The sequence below is a fragment of the Gnatocerus cornutus genome, unplaced genomic scaffold, assembly GCF_029298725.1.
Source record: "Gnatocerus cornutus isolate USDA-ARS CGAHR unplaced genomic scaffold, icGnaCorn1.1 Chromosome13, whole genome shotgun sequence".
NCBI classification, from domain to species: domain Eukaryota; kingdom Metazoa; phylum Arthropoda; class Insecta; order Coleoptera; family Tenebrionidae; genus Gnatocerus; species Gnatocerus cornutus.
Window position 1 is genome coordinate 1,693,978 of NW_028275361.1, and position 18,668 is coordinate 1,712,645.

General features: G+C 34.0%; 1 protein-coding gene across 4 annotated transcripts in view; it reads left to right on the forward strand.

Annotated features, from left to right (window-relative positions):
• Positions 1-18,668, forward strand: part of LOC148166787 (uncharacterized) — a 105,149-nt gene that overhangs the window by 57,408 nt on the left and 29,073 nt on the right. The window contains exons 1-2 of one of the 4 annotated variants that reach the window (XM_088048465.1): positions 1,294-1,516; positions 6,474-6,679. The exons of 1 other annotated variant lie outside the window; for it this stretch is intronic. The gene's annotated coding sequence lies outside the window, so the exon portion shown is untranslated. Of the gene's footprint in view, positions 1-1,293; positions 1,517-6,473; positions 6,680-18,668 lie in introns of those variants that run through there. 2 more of the 4 variants (XM_088048463.1, XM_088048466.1) reach the window with 2 other exon arrangements.

The following is an 18,668-nucleotide window of genomic DNA, read 5'->3' on the forward strand; positions in this document are numbered from 1 at the left end:
TAGCTAAGAAATGGTTAGAAAATGCTTTTCCCTAAAGTGAAAAGAATCGTATAATTTTCTGATATGTTAATAAAAGTTTAAACATTATTTCTGCGAAATTTAATTGAAATAATCGTAAAATGTTCATGCAAGCGCTCTCTACAGGGCGACTGTGACGTCATGATTCTGTTCGGCTAGAGAGATGCGGCCACCGTATATACTCGATTCACCGTGAGTGCAGATTACCAAGTTGAGAAAGAAACTTATTTCTAATTTGCAAAATACGTTTTCGACAACCAGGCAACGTTGTCACATTGACCTAGGTAGGCTGTTGAAGTGTCACTTTCGGATTTCTTTATTATTTTAAGATAAAACTGTACGGTAAAAATTTATTTTGCAAATGCTGAATGTCTTCTTAACATCTAGACAATATTGTGGGAGATTTTTATGAAAATCCAAGGAAGGTTAAAATTTTAACGGCAAAAACTAACTTTTTAGATGTATTCTTATGACACTTTGACATCGATTTTCTTGAAAACTGCACGGTAGGTCGATTTTAAATTTTGGGGATTTGCTAGTGTACCTCTATTCTAAACTTTTGCAAAGTTTTATCAAAATCTTAGGAAAACGGTTACGTCGACCATACTACCTTAATGGAGTAGTGAAAACTTGGACCTGTAAAAGTAGGATTATTTCTGTGCAGGTTTTTATACTCTAGAAGTATACGGGAAATATTGTAGGAACTGCACTCTTTTTTAAGCACGTTTTACCATTTCTAGTAGATTTAAAACTTTTTTTGTCAAAATGTAAGTTGTAAATGTGTGCTGATGCAGTCGCAGGGGGCCTAAATTAATAAGGATTACGTAACTTTATTTTGTTCTATTTCATAATATTACAAATATTACCACAAAAAATGGATACAATGTTGATCCAACTTTGTCGCAAGTTCAGGTCGGATGGAAATTCATGAAAGGATTTGGAATTATTGTCTTGACATTGGGAAATCGAGCACTTTTTATGGAAACGCCTTGTCAGTAACCATAAATGCAGATAATAACGAGAACAAATCCTTTCATAAAATTTTTCCTTTACGCATAATTCTGAAGCAGAATTTTCCGTTACAGTTTCTTCCACACTCCCTTAAGTGAAAAACTTCTTTTTATAAAAAAAAAATGGACTTACATACAACCCTCTGATTTTGAGGTTCAGAACTACATATAATACTCGCCAAAATCGCGAATTACACGTCACTGAGATTTTCACAGAATTTAGTTTGCAGTTTGAGAACCTCTGGGTTGAGAAACTAGCGCCACAGCTGTAACCGTTGCAGTAGTCGCCAGCTAACTTCACATTATTGAGATCAGCTGTTCGGTAAAACTACGCGTGACGCCAAAAGCGTGCATAACTCGAAGAGTTTGTGTGGAAGGTTTTTGTGTTTATAATGCGTAATTAATTTAACCAAAACTGATTTAAATGGTCGTGTGCAATGGGGAAGAACGAGCAAAATAAAAACGAGAAATTTCCAGATGTGTAATCGGTAAGTTGAAACAAATAACCTTTCTTTGTCTTTATTTTTTATACAACTAACTGTTGCTACCACCTGAGAGGATGACTACCAGAGGCGACACTTGGGCGGTTTTGTTTCATATTTTTCTTGGTGCGCCCATTGGTCATTATCTTCAAAGGCTTTGTCCCTTTATCAAGGTGATGACTGTGCGCGGGAATTTTAAATTTGGATAAAACTAGCGGTTAACCAAATTAGCAATAATACACAGCAGCTAAAGTGTAAATGAAGTTGTAATTCCACATCTTTGAACAGAAACGAAGTTCTTTAAAATAAAATAAACAAACTCACGAGTATCTTTGAACAAAACCCTTTATTTTATTCATCAAAAGAACAAGCCTTCTATTTTTTGGTTTGCAATTTTTAAATTCACGGTTGGTAAATTTTAACAAATAAAATGTTCTTAATTTAATAAACAATTTTAGAAGTTATTGATGTGAAAATGCAGGGCATGGATGCTGTAATATTTTAATTTTTTTTGCACCTTTCATACAGGTTTTTTCCAACGCTCCCTCGATAGGTTATAAATAAAGTGCTATACTTTAATTGAACTATTTCAGAGATATCTTGATTTTTCTAAAAAAAAGTTGCACTTAACAGAAGTTAAGTTTTTTTTCCTAGTATGCAAAAATCTATTTCAACATCGTGATGTTAATTGGAAACTAATCACAAGGCTGGCGTACAATTCAATTTTTTTGTTGACTTTATGTATTGAACACCAATGTCAAAACGAATATACAGGGTTTGGTAACACTTGTGTCCACCCTCAAAATTGCCTTTTTTAAAGATAAAATTTTGAAAATTTGCATGCGCTCATAGTTTGACAAAGCTTTAAAAGCTGACGCAAAAATTTGTTTTCTATCACTGATAGTTTGGCGTCGCGGCGCCTTACAATCATATTTTTCAACTAATTGTGAGTGTGTGTGAAATCAACCGCTAATTAATTACTTATTTTTTTCAATCTAAATGAGTTAAAAATACCTCAGTTGGCATTTTAAATTTAAAATTTAAAATTTCATTAAGTCAAAATTGGGAACTAGGTTTACACCCATTTGTCAACATCTTGTGTCAACAATGTCATCTATCCTTTGGTTCGCTTTAGAGTATAACAAAATTCTTACTTGGTGAAATTGTCGTTTAGTCGATGTTAATCAACGATTTCTTGTGTCCATAAAGTGCAATATGAGTTAATCAAAATTGACCTTCATACGAGAGAATGAAGTGACTTGCGAAAATTTGGTGTCAACGTAGTTTGTCACTGCGCCGTCGTAATTTTGAAAACTGACTTGATAAAACAGCGTTTCGCAAATTTTAAACCACAATTTACATTAAATTGAATTTAAAATAAATACTCAAATATTTGTATGACAGTTATTTTAAAAAAAAAGTAAAAAAAATTGCTGATTTAGGTTATTTTCTATTTGTTTATAGTTTATATTTCAGGTTTCAGAAGCAAGAAACAAGTTTTATTTTTTTTTATGGGTGGAATTACATTTTGATTGAAAATGTTGACAGAGCAGCGAAATTACTGGTTACACAAAATTAAACCAATCACACACTTTCTGAAATCAACTTCGGCGCCGGATGACATAAGTTAGAAATGTCAAAGTCAGTAACCCGTCCTTCTTTGCTTATCAATATCTAGTTATCTGGCATCGGGAAATAGTCACTTCTTAGCGAATTGGGAAGTGAACACCCTAGTAACAGCTCACTTTCCACTTTACGAAAAGTTAAATAATGAACAATTGTTGACTGATTGTGAGTAAAATGTATATTGAATTGGCAAGTTCACTGATTTTTTCAGGATAATTTTCCCTTGTGGTTTCGCCACTCTGAATATTTTTAATATACCGTGACATTAAAATTGCTGTGATATCTTCGGCGCACAGTTTAGGAACCCTTGATGTATACAAACAGCGGAATAATTAGACGAAGTTCAAGTCGTTTGTGAAGAAGGCATCTTAAAAAAGTCATTTTTAAGTCGAGCAAAAAATTTATTAAAAAACATACCGCGTTTTTGCAATTTGCAATATTTAGTATCGTGCGATTTTCCGATAAATCTATTTTTGAATAAAGTGGTTTGATAGAGAAGCTGGAAATTATGCAATAAATGTTATTCAGCCTCTATTTTTAAGAAAACAAGCTCAACTTACTAAAGAACAATCATTGCTAAAAAGGTGTGAAAGCGCGGGTTCACATTGAGCGGGTGAATCAGAGAATTGAATTTTTTGAAACATTTAAAAATCTATTGCCAGTTTGTCTTTGATCTCGAGTTAATGATGTTTTTACTCTAATTTGTGCAATTGTTAATTTTGCTAAATCCATCTTGGACGAAGTGTGAATAAACTAATTTATTTTGTAAAGAAAGTTCTGTCACTGCGACTAAAGTCCAAAAATCCAAAAATATGTTTGTTTAACCTAGCACTCTTAATTGCAATTGCAATAGGGAGAATGCAAAAAATGTAACCTATATGTTTTTGTACCAAATTTTGTAGAATATTGTTTAAATAACGCAGTGGTGCAAAATTTTTTGAAAAATTCATGATGGTTTTGCAAAAATTGGCTAAAGAAATTTAAATATTCAGGCGGGAGCTAAACACTTTTTCATTGGTTTGACGTCACATCTCAGCTGCACGCTCCGCCTACTGATAGAATTCCGTATGCCGAACATTTGTTTAACACTAGCGTTGCAATTTATGGTTGTTTTTGCGAAAGAATTTATACACAATGGAAACGGGAGTTCAAAAAGCCGACACACAAAATTTGAGACACCTAGATGTGCAAATGATATGGGATTTTTTATCAAGAAATCCTAACTTTGCGGTGAAAGTGTCGCGGTAACTACATCTATCTTTAACTTGATATGTCAGTTTACAATGAATAGTTGGATTTTTATTATCCAAGAGAAATACAATTATAATTATTATGTTGATGTTTCTTATTCAACCGATATACTTTCACACGTTTATTCACATTTTTGCTTTGCATCATTCTCGGTCGGCGGGCGCATTTACCGCATTTAACGATAATTTCTACGAATACACTGTCAGATTTATTATTTCTTTCCCTCTCATGACACCTTTGTAGAAAAAAATATGGTTTTTACATTTTAATCTATTCTGATTTGATTGAATTTTATTTATGTACGATAGAATAACCATCTATTTTTTTCTATATTCGGAAATGATTCGTATGAAGAATACACTCTCCCTATTCGCAAGAAAATTTATAATTTAATAATTTGGTAGAAATTAAATAGGTGGTTTACTGTATTGGATTTTTTATAATCAGACCAAATTAATAACAATAACTGATCCAAAGCTTTTGTTGTTTTTTTAATTTTTAATTTATATACAATCCACTATACAGTATGTCCGCGGATTGAGTTCACAAGAAAGAAAAAAAAAGTTATTTTACATTTTACAAAAAAATGACAACGGAATAACATTTTTGCTTAATTCAAAACATATAAATCTGCAATACAAATTTAAAAATAATTAGTTTGTACTCTTAAAATCAATTTTTTCACATTTTTATTTATTGAATTTTCTAGTCGTAAGTAAATAATAATAAAATAAGAGGCTCTGAATTCAAAATATCAAATGGTGCATTAAAGATTAAAGGAAAATTTACTCAATAATGGGTAAGTATTAAAAACTCGGATACTAAATGCAGTTGCATCCGATAAAATTCGAAACAGTCGAATTACGAGTTAGAATTATTGAACTATGTGCTGAAAGCGGTGTGGATTAATCAAATATTTAAAATTGGTTTAAATTAAGGAATAAATTTTATCCTTTTGGCATTTGCTGCAAAATTAAAAAAAAAAGTTCTTTGTTAGTTTTTGTTTTTTACGATTTTAGAAACACATTCTGACTGAAACTATTATTATTTTGAACTGAACTGAACTGAACTGAACTGAACTGAACTGACTTGACCTGACCTGACCTGACCTGACTGAAGCTATTATTTTTTTCCGGTGATTTATGCGTAAAATTAAAAATAAAGTTTTTTTTCCTTTTGCAAATTCAATCCGGGGTCATACTGTAGACTACTCTATAGAATAAAAGTCGCAACTAAATAGGTAAATTTCTTCGAATAGTTTTTTCGTTAGGCCAAAGTATTTTTTTTATTAAAACCCCCAACCCTCAAGTCTTTGAGAAAATGTACAACTGACAGTTGTTTCAAATATAACAAAAGTCTTCAGTTTAAGCAAAAAAATCATTCTTTTAAGTTTGTATAAAACAGTTTAATAAATAAAGTCAGTGTATGTAGCATGTGGACTAGAGTTAAAATAAATTAAAAAATGTAATGCCTGCATGTATCATGGATAATAACATAATTAATTACAATAAATTTAAAATATTACACTTTATAGAAACATATCAGACATCGAACATCTCGCGGTCGAAAAGCATTTTTTTTCTTTTTATTGTCTTAAAGAACTGTTATAAATATTTTTTCGGGTGCATTAATATTAGCACTTTTACATCCTGGCACAAAATACCACTGTTTTGACCCCATTTTCAATTATAAAGACGGCAATCGAATTAGAGTAATACAAACGGACGGTTCCGCTAAGAGCGAAGCTGAGATGTGACGTCACAAAGCTAGCCTCGCTGTTAGGTATGTTTTCCAATCTCGCTCGAATCGGACTTTTAAAAACGCTTAAAAAATTATAAACAATTTTTTGGCAATTTTTCTACTAACGACATCATATTATACGACATGAAAATTATCGATTTTCGTCAAAATTCAAAAATGTACATTCTTCCTATTCCTTATATTCTTTCCTTTACTTATAAAAAAAATTACCAGAGGACAATTTTACCCTATAAATGAAACCTTACTTTGAATTATATCGTGCGTCCAAGTAAAATTCTGGGCTAGGGAGGTGTTGAAAACATTCAACTATTTTTCTTTTTTACAGTGTACATTGACAGATGTAGTGACCACATGTTGAAAATTTTACAACTCAATCGATGAGAATCTTGATATTGGCAAAAGTGAGGTTGGAAGTCAAGAGCATGACAAATATCTACGACAGCTATGAAAATGTATGTTGGGTTGTAGTTTGAGTTTGGTCAGGCTCATTATCACTCGTGGACCTCGGTGTATGTAACCAATGTGTTGCAGGTACTACTCATTTCCTTAGCTATTTTTTCCCACATATGCTTTTTAACTTTTGAACTAAATTCATTGTCGTATTTTTTTACGAGGCTAATCAAGAAGAGGGTATTTTCTTTTGTCCAAAGTTTAGTTTCACCTGGAGTTTTGTGTACGTTTGCATCATTTGCTCCTGGTGATGGCAGTTGATTTGTGATTGCTGTAATTTTAATTTACTTAGTGTTTTAACCATGACCAATACAATAATGTTAAGTTCACTTACAAGATGTACAGTTGTCCTTTACTTGAGATTCTGTTTCCCATGTTGGTCTCTGAGCATCTTCCAATAGTGTCTGGGCAAAGTGGGGATCTGTAATTGCACACAATTATCATAACTAGGTACATGTTTTATTGTAATTTTAACATTGATAGCTCTTGTATATTCTTCATCAGTCACCGAAATTTCATAACACATATTGCACTCGGGATCTACCAATTGTAACGTACGTTCCATGACTTCAAATAACTATACTAAACAAAAAAACAGTAGAAAATGAAAATAGTCACTCTGTTTTCAATGGTTGCTAATCTGGCTCTGCTCGTTCTTAATTCGCGCCTAATTCACCATAACCTAACATTTGACGTATGTCAATGTCAAACACCAATATTATCTGACATCTCTCATTTTAAAATCAGAGAAGAAAGAGTGCCTCTGATAGCTCTCAGATTTATTAAAAGAACGCTACTAGTTTTTTACTTTTTTACCCCCACTATAATAAAAGAACGCATTTGGTTCTGTTGGAGCAACGAAAGTTAATTCTGGAACGCAGTAAAAATTACATCCACATGCCTGAAACACATAAGGAACAGCGCTTAAACAAAAATTTTACAATATTGCTCGTTTTACCAGATGCGTAGGACTGCACTCATGTGAAAATTTTGTCTCCTGTAGAGGAGATAACGCAGAGATATTTCGCAGTCGTAAACAATTTTTCTCTTTAAATATCCAAACAATTGCTTATCCTAACTTGAAACTCTTGAATATAGTATGCCGGTGGCCCGGATCTGCACATGATTCACATATTCACATATTTTTCAAAATTCAAATGTCTGTGCACATTTTAAAAGGGGAAATTTTGGAATTTTTCTAGTTGTTGGCGAAAAAGGTTACCCTGTCAGACCATATTTAATAACTCCATTGCATGAAACTCAAATTGAAGCAGAAATGTTATCTAAGTGCTTAAACGAAGATTTCCAGCAGTAGCTATGGGGCTGAGAGTAAAACTTGATACAGCGCAAGCTGTTGTTGTAGCGACATAGGTGTTGCATAATGTTACTTGCAAAAATAATGAAGAAGTTCCACCAATAAATCCAGAACAAGAGCGAGCACTTAACCATGTTAACAATGTCTTGTGATGATGGGATTCGGGTAAATAATTGAAGTCAAGTTACGGGGAAGTTCTATTCACACTTTCTTTACACATTTCGGCATTGACAATACATTACTGGTGAGGACGATGACTCTTCCTTACTATACATTTTATAGCAACTATTTATAACAAACAAATTGAGTTGTATCAGCAGATTTACCTGCAATAACCATTACCATATATGGAAGTATTTCGCTAAAAGTAGAGGTAACTGTCCGCTTTGTTGGACTTTAAACAATAGTTTAAATAAGCAAATTTAATATATTAAGATGTTTTACCATTACACCTCCCCCGCAAGAGGAAAAAAAAATACAATTTACAATTTTTTTTTTATATAACTTAACATTACCTAACCCCATCTAAATTGTTCTTAAACTACTTTACAATTTTAATTATTAATTTATACAATCTAACATTATGTACTTAACATTTTACTTAAAATATGGCTTACACTGGTTTTTATGTACAATTATTTCCTTATCATTTAAACTTATAACTACATTTGGCGTATTTTCTTTAATTACACAATAAGGTCCTTTAAATAAATGTTGCATCTTATTTTGCACATTATTTTTTACTAAAACTAAATCACCTGTCTTATAACTAATTAATTTAGAAGTATGCTGATCGTATATTTCTTTACGTTTAATCTTTGCATTAACTAATTTTTGACTTGCGTCATGCCATGCTTCTTGCAACCTAAATTTGAGTTCTAAGGGGTAATTATCAAATGTGTATAAAGGATCTACTTTTGCATTGATATTAGACGGTAACCTTGCTATTTGGCCGAATACTAACTCATACGGTGTATACTGAGTAGTTGTATGAACCGTTGTATTATAAGCGAAACACCAAAAAGGTAACCAAGTGCTCCAAGCATTCGGGTGATGAGCTACTTGCATTCTCAAATAAGCACCCAAATGTTTATGATTATTTTCTAAAGCACCTATGGTCTGATGATGATATGCGGTAGACTTTAATTGTTTTATGTTTAAAATCTTACACGATTCTGAAAAAATTACGGATAGAAATTCAGTTCCTTGGTCGGTTACAACTTCTGCTGGTATTCCATATCTTAGAATGAAATTATCCACAAAAAAACGAGCTACAGTTATTGCTTCTTTGTTTGGTAAAGGATAAGCTTCTACAAATTTAGACAAGTCGCATTGTATTGTAAGTATATATTTATTATCATTTATATCAGGATCTAATGGTCCCACTAAGTCTAAGAAAATTTTTTGGAAAGCTGACGATGCTGTTGACGTTATAGTTAAGGGTTCTACATGAGGTTTTGCATGTTTATACCGTTGACAGTCGTCGCATTTTTTCACAAACTTTTCGACATCTGTGTGAAGACCTATCCAAAAATAATATTTTTTAATGTTCTTATACATTCTGTTAATACCTGCATGCCCACCCGTCGGTAGCATGTGAAAATCATTTAAAATAAGTTGTCTTGTTAGTAAATCATTAATAGTATTTACGTTTCTTAAAATTGACAATTTTATAGAATTTTCATTAATTATTTTGGTAAACTTACATATTTCTTTAATAAATTTTTCTTTCATTGTACACCTATCGCCTCTTACGATAATTATTTCCGGAATTTTAAATCGTGTACATATATGTTGAAGATCTTTCAACGACGCTCGCAGAGCAGACGCGGAACAAGAACTCCACTCGAAGTAAATTATATGCAACGTTGCATCATATATAAATTGTTTGTTTGAGTACTCGTATTGTTTTCCATTTAGTAATTTTTTGTACATTTGCAAATTTATGGGTCGCAATTCGATTGAATCTTTTGGTCATTTGAGAAGTTCCACGGTTCCAGGGTGATCAGTCCCGGTTACGTTTTCTTCTTTTGTCTGGTTTTGTGTTTGATTGTCTTTCAATTGTTTTGAACGTGCGCGGGTTAAAATATTTAGTGATTCGGTAACATTTTTTGACATTTCTCGTAAATCATTAATTTTAATTCTTGATAAAGCATCAGCTGTCACGTTTTCCTTTCCTTTGATATACTGAATTTCAAAGTCGTATTCTTCCAAAGTTAAGCGAAATTTAGTTAGTCGACTTGACGGATTTGCCATACCAAATAGATACACTAATGGCCTATGGTCAGTTTGTATAAGAAATTTTCGTCCATACAAATAAGGTCTAAAATGTTTTACGCTCCACACAATCGCTAAAAGTTCTTTTTCAATAGTACAGTAGTTTCGTTCTGCAGGATTTAAAGCTCTGCTTGCGTAAGCTACTGGTTTATCGTTCATATTTGATAGTACTGAGCCAATGGCATTACCCGAAGCATCAGTTTTAAGTATGAAGCAATTGTTTTCTAAAAAATCTGGATATTGAAGTATAGGAGGGTTTACTAAAGCTGATTTTAAGCGTTCAAAGGAGTTTTGACATTCTTTAGTCCATTTAAATTCAATAGATTTCCGTGTTAAATAATTTAGAGGTGCAGCAATATCTGCAAAATTTTGAATAAAATTTCTATAATAATTTGAGAAAGCAACAAATCTTTTTGTTTCCTGTGCATCTTTTGGTACTGGAAACTGCAACATAGTTTGAATTTTTTCCGGATCTGGAGACACCTGAAGCTGAAATAACGTGTCCTAAATACAAAATTTCTTTCCTCAAAAAATTACATTTACTTGGATTCAATTTTAAATTTACTTCTCTTAATCTTTGCAATACTTGTACAAGATTTTTATTGTGGTTTTATAAACTATTTCCGAATACAATTAAATCATCTAAATAAATGAAACATCTTTCGTAATTTAATCCAGACATTGCAATTGTCATTGCTCGAGAAAAAACATTTGGACTCACTTTCAATCCCATCGGTAATCTTGTCATTTGATATTGTCCTTTATTAGTAGTAAATGCAGTATAGGGACGACAAGAAGGTTCTAGTTCAACTTGATAGTATCCTTGAGATAAATCTAAATGTGAGAAATACATAGCTCCCGACAGAGAATCAAGAATTTCAGCTATGCATGGTAAAGGAAATTTATCTTCTTTTAATCGCGTATTTAGCATTCGATAATCAACCACTACTCTCCATTTACGTGTACCATTATTATCTGGTTTTTTAGGAACAACTAAAAGAGGTGCGGACCACGCGGATCTCGCTGGTTCAATAATTCCATTTTTTAACATTTTTTCAATTTGATTTTCAATTTCTGATTTCTGAGTTTGAGGTAATCTATAAGGTTTCACGTACGTTGGTGTCGCATTATCTTCTACTTGTATCGCGTGTTTATAAACATTTGTTACAGTTAAAGGATCGTCTGGTAAATGAAACACGTCAGCAAATTTTGCTATAATATGATCTACTGCACGTTTTTCTTCTTTATTTAAATGGTCTATTTTAATTAATGCAAGAACTTGTTCTACACGATTTACTGATGTTACACTTTTATTTTCGAAGTTGCATACATGATAATCATTAATGTTCCCGATTTTTGGTTTGAAATTTGTTAATTTTACTTCTTTGTCTGAAATATTTAGTATTCGAACCGGAATATGTCCTAATTTTCCATCTCCAAGACTACCCGCTATGAAAACACCGTTTTCGATTTCTTCTGGTAGAATTAAACACTCGCCCGTTGTTTCTGTTTGACAGTATCTAATTACTTCGCACCGTGGCGGAATTAATATATCTCTAGTACAATTTGATTCTATAGGTAGTATAATTTTTTCACCGTTTACATAAAAAGAGAATGTGAATTTTTCGTAGTCAATTGACGCTCGATGTTTTTCAAAGAAATCTGATCCTAGAATGCCGTGCATATTATTACTAAGTGCTGAGATAATCATAAAATCATGACGTATGCGCTTGTCATTAACCTTCAATGAAATGTACGCTGATCCACTTGACATTGTTGACCCAGATATCCCGCTAATTCTTATTTTGTTCTGTGAATTAATTGTTTGATTTTTACTTAAAAATTTTGAGAAAAAAACACTTATAGAAGCACCTGTATCTAATAGTAATAAAATTTCTTGACAATTGTATATCATTCGAATAAAATTTAGACTATTTAAATTTAAAATAACCTCGTCTTTACTGATTTGGGGCTCGAAAAAACGTTTTTTCTTGATTTACGTTCTGGAATGTTTCACTTGTATCGGTACTTGATGCTTGCTGTATATATTTGTGATCGCATGTTTCCACGATTATTTCCACTATTATTATTTCGATATGAATTTCCACCTTGTTGATTGAAATTTTTGTACCCGTTTCCCGATTGTTAATTACTTGAAGTGTCATTTCCGCGTTTAAAATTCTTTGACTGTTGACCACCAAAATTATTCTGTTTATAGTGATTATTTCCTGATTGTTGCCTGTTAAAATTTTCGCGTTTATAATAATTATTTCCGGACTGTGAATAATTATTATAATATCGTTGCGAATTATTTGGATTTGAACGGTAGTTTTGCGATGACAATCTATTAAATTGTTTTTTAGCGTTTTTATAATGGAACACCGACTCGGTTGTATGATCAAGAACGGTTTCTTCCTTAGCCGCCGCTATCGCATCTTTCAATGAGTCATATTTTCGCGCTTTTATGATAGTGCGTAGCTCACCATTTCGAATACCTCGTGCAAAAACGTCTATAGCTACCTTTTCGTTTTCTCGACGGAACGTTTCCTTTTCGTTCATATTATCTCCCGCTTGTGTCAGTGTTAAATTTGACATTAACTCAGCAATTTTTTCACCAAATTGTTCAATTGATTTATTCCCTTGTTTTGTGGTTTGTAGTTGAGCTGCTAGTGCTGCAGCGGATTGCTTTGGTAAAAAGTTTTTCCTAATATCTGCCAATAAAGACTCAACTGAATTATAATTTGAATTTAAATAAATTTTGTCTTTATGCAGTATACACGCTTTTAAGACGTAATTTATAAGTAAGGGTTTGCTGGTGTTGTCTAAGGCTGGATTGTATAGCTCAATCCCTTGAATTAATCGATAGGTACTCTCTACTGTACCATCTAATTTAGGAAGCAAGCTTGACGCCGTTTTAACCTTCCAGCGGTCGCGCCCTCTTGAGTAACAAAAACTGTCGCGCCGGGTCTGCAAGACCCAAAATTTAAAAATTAATATATTTGTAAACAATGTTTTTTTTTAATTTTTTGGTGTTAATCTTAAATTTGGACTTTTTTCTTACATGCGTATTATTTGTTTTAGGTCTGCAAAATTTTAGAATAATACAAATATTAAAAATTTATGTCGGCTTATTTTTGACGTATTTCAAGACTTACTTATATTTTAATTTTTTTTTTCTAAACAAATCAAATAAACGTTCAGTTTTTTTGTGTTTATTAGAAAGTAGAAACATGAACAATGAAAAAAATAATACATGTTTTAATCTTTAGAACAATTTTGACAATAGGGCGTGAGGTGTTGCAAACATAAAAAAAAATTTGCATTTTTTGCAATAATATTTAGTTTTTCTGTCGTTTTTAGTCTGAAGACAGTAATAACACCTTTTTCTGGTTCCTTCAGGTATGTTTTCGACCGCTTTAGATGTTCCAGCAACTTCTTGTCTTCTTTCTTGGGTATGTGTGTTAAAGGGGGTTGGGGAGTAGATCGAACGACTGTTGGTTCTATACTGAATTTATTTTATAAAAAATTGTGATGATTAAAAACTTAACAATACATTGAACTTAATTATGAGTAGTAGACAATTTCGTAATATTGCCTACATGTACGATTGCTGCTGGTCACTGACCGGGTTGAAGAACCTGCTGAACGACAAAAATGCACATATTGCATTTTGGCAAATAGTAAAAATTATTAATCTGTTTAAGCGATTAAACATATTGGCGACTCGACGACTGGAACTGGACACATCCTTGTCGGTGATCGCTTCCTGTACGTCAGCAGATTCTTCTTGTGTGCCGTGTTGTGTGTGGTCAGGGTGTACATAGTACATCTGCAACAATTGCTGACCACAGTATTCTATTCACATTATAGACAACATAAAAGTAAAAAAAGTAATTGTTTTAAAGTAAAAGTAAAAGTGTTGAACGTAAATATTGTAAAATGCCATATTTTCTAACTATCCAATAATAATAATTAATTAAAAACCCCAACTTATTTTACCGCTAACTTAATTCCACCAATTTCTACACTATGTTCCCAAACTAAGAGACTCGAATCCTTCTAGAGGATCTGCTACTAATCGATTCAGAGGCCTCAACTCAACACCTTCCTCGGCCCTTTGCTGTGGCTTGCCTCTTGAATTTCTTCTTTTTTTCCTTAACTTCTTCACTGTCCAAATTGTCACTCCAATTGTTATTCCAATTGCTGCAAGCATGCTTGTCGTGAGAATGCTAGTGACTGTCGAATGATGTCGGATTTCCTCCCAGTGCTTCTCCTTTATCTCTGTGTGAAGAGATTGTTCCTCTTCCCATAAATCTTTGAGATCATCGTCTGGTTGTATTTCTTCTTCATCCAGTCTCCGGGTTCCAGTTCTAGTTTTTGACATAGTCAAATTTACCGCGACCGGTCGGATGTAACCACCTACTACTGGTAGAGTTTCTACTCTTTTCGCTGTTAGTAAAGTCTTCTTTGTCGTTATTACACAATGCTGTGCAATTGAGACTATTCCGTATGTTTGAATTTTAGTTTCTTCTCTTTTTCCATTGCAGATCACTGCAATTTTTGTGATGACTGGCGTGACAAACAACCATGTATTTTTCGTGTATAATCTTTTCCACATTATTGACGTAATTTTCTTTTTCTTGACTGGACAATTTGATGATATGTCTGTCCTGTTGTATAACGTGTCGATCACACAATTCGGATTATTCTCAATGCTTCGAATTATGGATGGGGAACATATGTATGTTTGTTTTCTTTCCAGTATGCAATTTTTTAAATCCGTTTCACTGATTTGAAAGTACCGTTGTGTGTCGTAGTCAATTGCAATGATGTCTGTATCTACATCTAATTCCCAATACGTATTGTTTTTGATTTTTATTGGAATCGGATTCGGCTTCACAAGTTCAAATTCAACAATTTCTGCCATTGCAAAATATCCATACACCGACGTGATGTTGGTTTCATGACGAACTTTTCTCGAATTATTGGTTGTGATACAATTTCGATGTTTTGTGGTAATCTTTTTCCGGCTTCCTCTAACGCTTCTTGTAACTGTGCAGGTGAGATTATTTCATACAGATTTCCTTCACTCACTTGTAGTCGAGATAAACTACGATAGTGTTGTAATACTTCTTGTATAAAATTGTTTGCTACTTGATAAACACTTAGCATGTGGATTTCTAACTTGGATCTCTCTACCTTGCTGTACCAATATTGCATTCCTTCTACCGCTTCTAAGGCCTTACCTAATTTTACTTGATATTGTTTCAACCTTTCGTTTATCCGAATTTCTGTTTCGTTGAATTTCGTTAGTGCGTGTAACATGAACCTTGTTTGTTGATTTGATGCTTGAATAAGATCCTTTTGATTGTTGTCTAATGATTCGATGTTCCTGTACACCTCATCATTTACACCAAAAATTGACGTTAAAATGGTGCCAAAAACTCCTCTTTTTGTCTGTTTCTTGTTGTAATGTCTAAGCCCTTTTTGATCCATTCCAACTGTCTTGTTTCCTGTTCAAGATGATTGATTAATGTCTTACATTCGATGTCTTCAGCCAGCTCATTCATTTTCTGACATAAATTTTTCATCTCCCGTACTATGCTTTGTCCTGTTAGAGTGTCGTTCTTCCATTTTGAATCTTCAAATTGTATTTCAACCTTGAGTAATCCTCTATCAATTCTTGCAGTTCCAAGGTGTTCAATATAGAATCCAGGCTCTGGATATTCTATGTTATACATCTTCTCTGCCCTTGCCTTCCCAAAATGTAGTAGAAACAACAACGCTATCGTCACTACTTTCCATCGCGAGCAGTTTGTGTAGTTTCTTTTTTGTTGAGTTTGTTCTGTTTTTGTTTCTCTCCTTTGTAATTTTCCCTTTTCTTCATCTTCTCCCGGTAGGGGAATCAGTTTGTGAATTGGACGTTTCAACTCCGCGCCTTCTGCTCTTTTCACTGTTGCTACTCGTACTACGCCTTGATTATCTGCATGTGTATCTGTAATTCGTGCTAGTGGCCATTTACTTGGACTAACGTTATCTTCCTTTATCAACACCACTTGTCCCACCTTGACATTGCTTTCTTGATTCTTCCACTTATACATTTGTTGCAATTGGTTCAAGTAGTCTGTTGACCACGCCTTCCAAAAATCTTTCTTCATCTTTTGAATGATTTTCCATCGCCCTTCTAATAGCAGCTCATCGTCAACGGCGTTTGGACTTGCTGGCGACAGTAACTCTCTTCCAATTAAAAAATGCCCTGGCGTCAGCACCGATGAGTCGTTCATCTCTTCAGTGAGTCTACATAAGGGTCGCGAATTTGAGCAAGCTTCAACTTGATGCAACAGCGTAGTTAGCTCTTCGTATGTAAGTGTGGATTCTCCGACCACACGTTTAAGATGATGTTTTGTCGATTTTACGCCTGCCTCCCAGATTCCACCAAAGTGGGGTGCGCTTGGAGGTATGAAGTGCCATTGTGTTCCCTTATTCGCCAATTCATCTGTTATTGTTGATCCTTGTATCATTTCTTGAACTTGTTGTTCGAGTAATCCACTTGCACCTATGAAAGTAGTACCATTGTCTGAATAGATGTTTGCACTTGGCCCTCTGCGTGCTGTAAATCTTTTAAGTGCAGCCATAAAAGATTCTGCGCTCATGTCGCTCACTACTTCGAGATGAATTGCCTTTGTGGTTAGACAAACAAATACCGCTATATAACCCTTTGTCGACTTATGGCCTCTGCCCTTCGTTGCCCTCACTTGAATAGGGCCAGCATAATCGATGCCTGTGTTTAAAAATGCTGGAGCTGGATTCACCCTGATTGCTGGTAATTGACCCATTAATTGTTGGGCTGTTTTAGCTTTGTATCTTGTACAGACAGTGCAGTTGTTTATTATTTTCTTGATTGTGTTCTTTCCACCTGTAATCCAATACATCCTTCTCGTGTACGCTAGCGTTTGTTGATTTCCACCATGCAACGTTTGCAAATGGGCATCTGTTGCAATCATCTGTGCTAGACGACATTTCCCTGAGATGATGATTGGGTGTTTTTCGTCGTATCTTAGTAATGAATGTTCCAAACGACCACCTACTCGCAGTATTCCATTTTTATCTACGAATGGGTGTAATGTTGATAAACAACTTTGTTTGCTTATGTTGCTTAATTTGTTGAGTTCGCGAATTTCGTCAATAAAAGTGTCATTCTGCTCACTTTTAATCATATAATTGAGAGCTTGTTCCAGTTCTTGTACCTTTAATGGACCAATCATCTTCGGATTTTTCAGATTGTGGATGAACCTCATGCAGTACGCTATGACTCGTTTTGCCTTTATTAGCGATGACCAATGTTCATGGATCTTGTTCATGTCTTTATTCTTAACTTGTACATGCAAGCATTTCCTTTGCTCTAATTGTGTGGATGGAACGTTTTCGTTTTTTGGCCAATTCTCATCTTCAAATTTTAGCCACTTAGGACCGTTCCACCATAATTCGTTGTTGACCATTTTCTCTGGGGTCAATCCTCTTGTGATTGCATCAGCTGGATTTTCTTCCGATCTGACGTGATGCCATTCTGCTCCACTTGTGAGTTGGTTGATCTCAGTAACACGATTTGCTACAAATGTTTTCCACCTTGTTGCTTCACCTCTTATCCAACATAATGTTATCATGGAGTCGGTCCAGGCATGCATTTTGTAGTTGATGAATTGTAATGATTCAATTACTCTCTTCATTAGTTTTGATAGCAACAACGCAGCACATAGTTCAAGTCTCGGAAGGGTACTTTTAGTCTTTAACGGTGCCACCTTAGATTTCGCTGCCAGTAACGTTATCTTGACATTGTCCTCGTCATCAGTTACTTTAAGGTACACTGCTGCACCTATAGCTTTCTCCGAAGCATCGCAAAATCCATGTATCTCTGTACTTTTAAGTCCCTGGTGATGGTGCGTCCACCGCTCAATTGTAATTTCTTCAACTTCTTTCAACTTCCTGTAGAATTTGTTCCATTTGTCTGCAATCGTTGATGGTACTGCTTCATCCCATTTACTTTCACACTTCCAAAGCTCTTGGATCAGTAACTTTGCTGTGATGACTACGGGTGATAGTAGTCCCAGTGGATCAAAAAGTTTGGCGATTTCAGATGCAATTATTCTTTTTGTTAGTTTTCCATTGTCCTTGTCGTTTTTAGTGATTTTAAAGTTGATTGTGTCATTGTATGGAATCCAATAAATTCCCAGTGATTTTTTTACATTATCTTCAGTCAGCTCTACTGCTTCCTTGTCTCTCAACTCTGCTGGTAAATTCTCTAACAATTGTGTGCTATTACTACACCATTTGCGTAGATTAAATCCTCCTGATTTAAATAGCTCGATCAATTCACCTTGTAACACTGATGCTTCCTGTGCTGTGTCAGCTCCTGATAAGACATCATCTACGTAGCAGTTTTTTAGTACCATCCTTGCTGCCATTGGAAATCTGTGCATT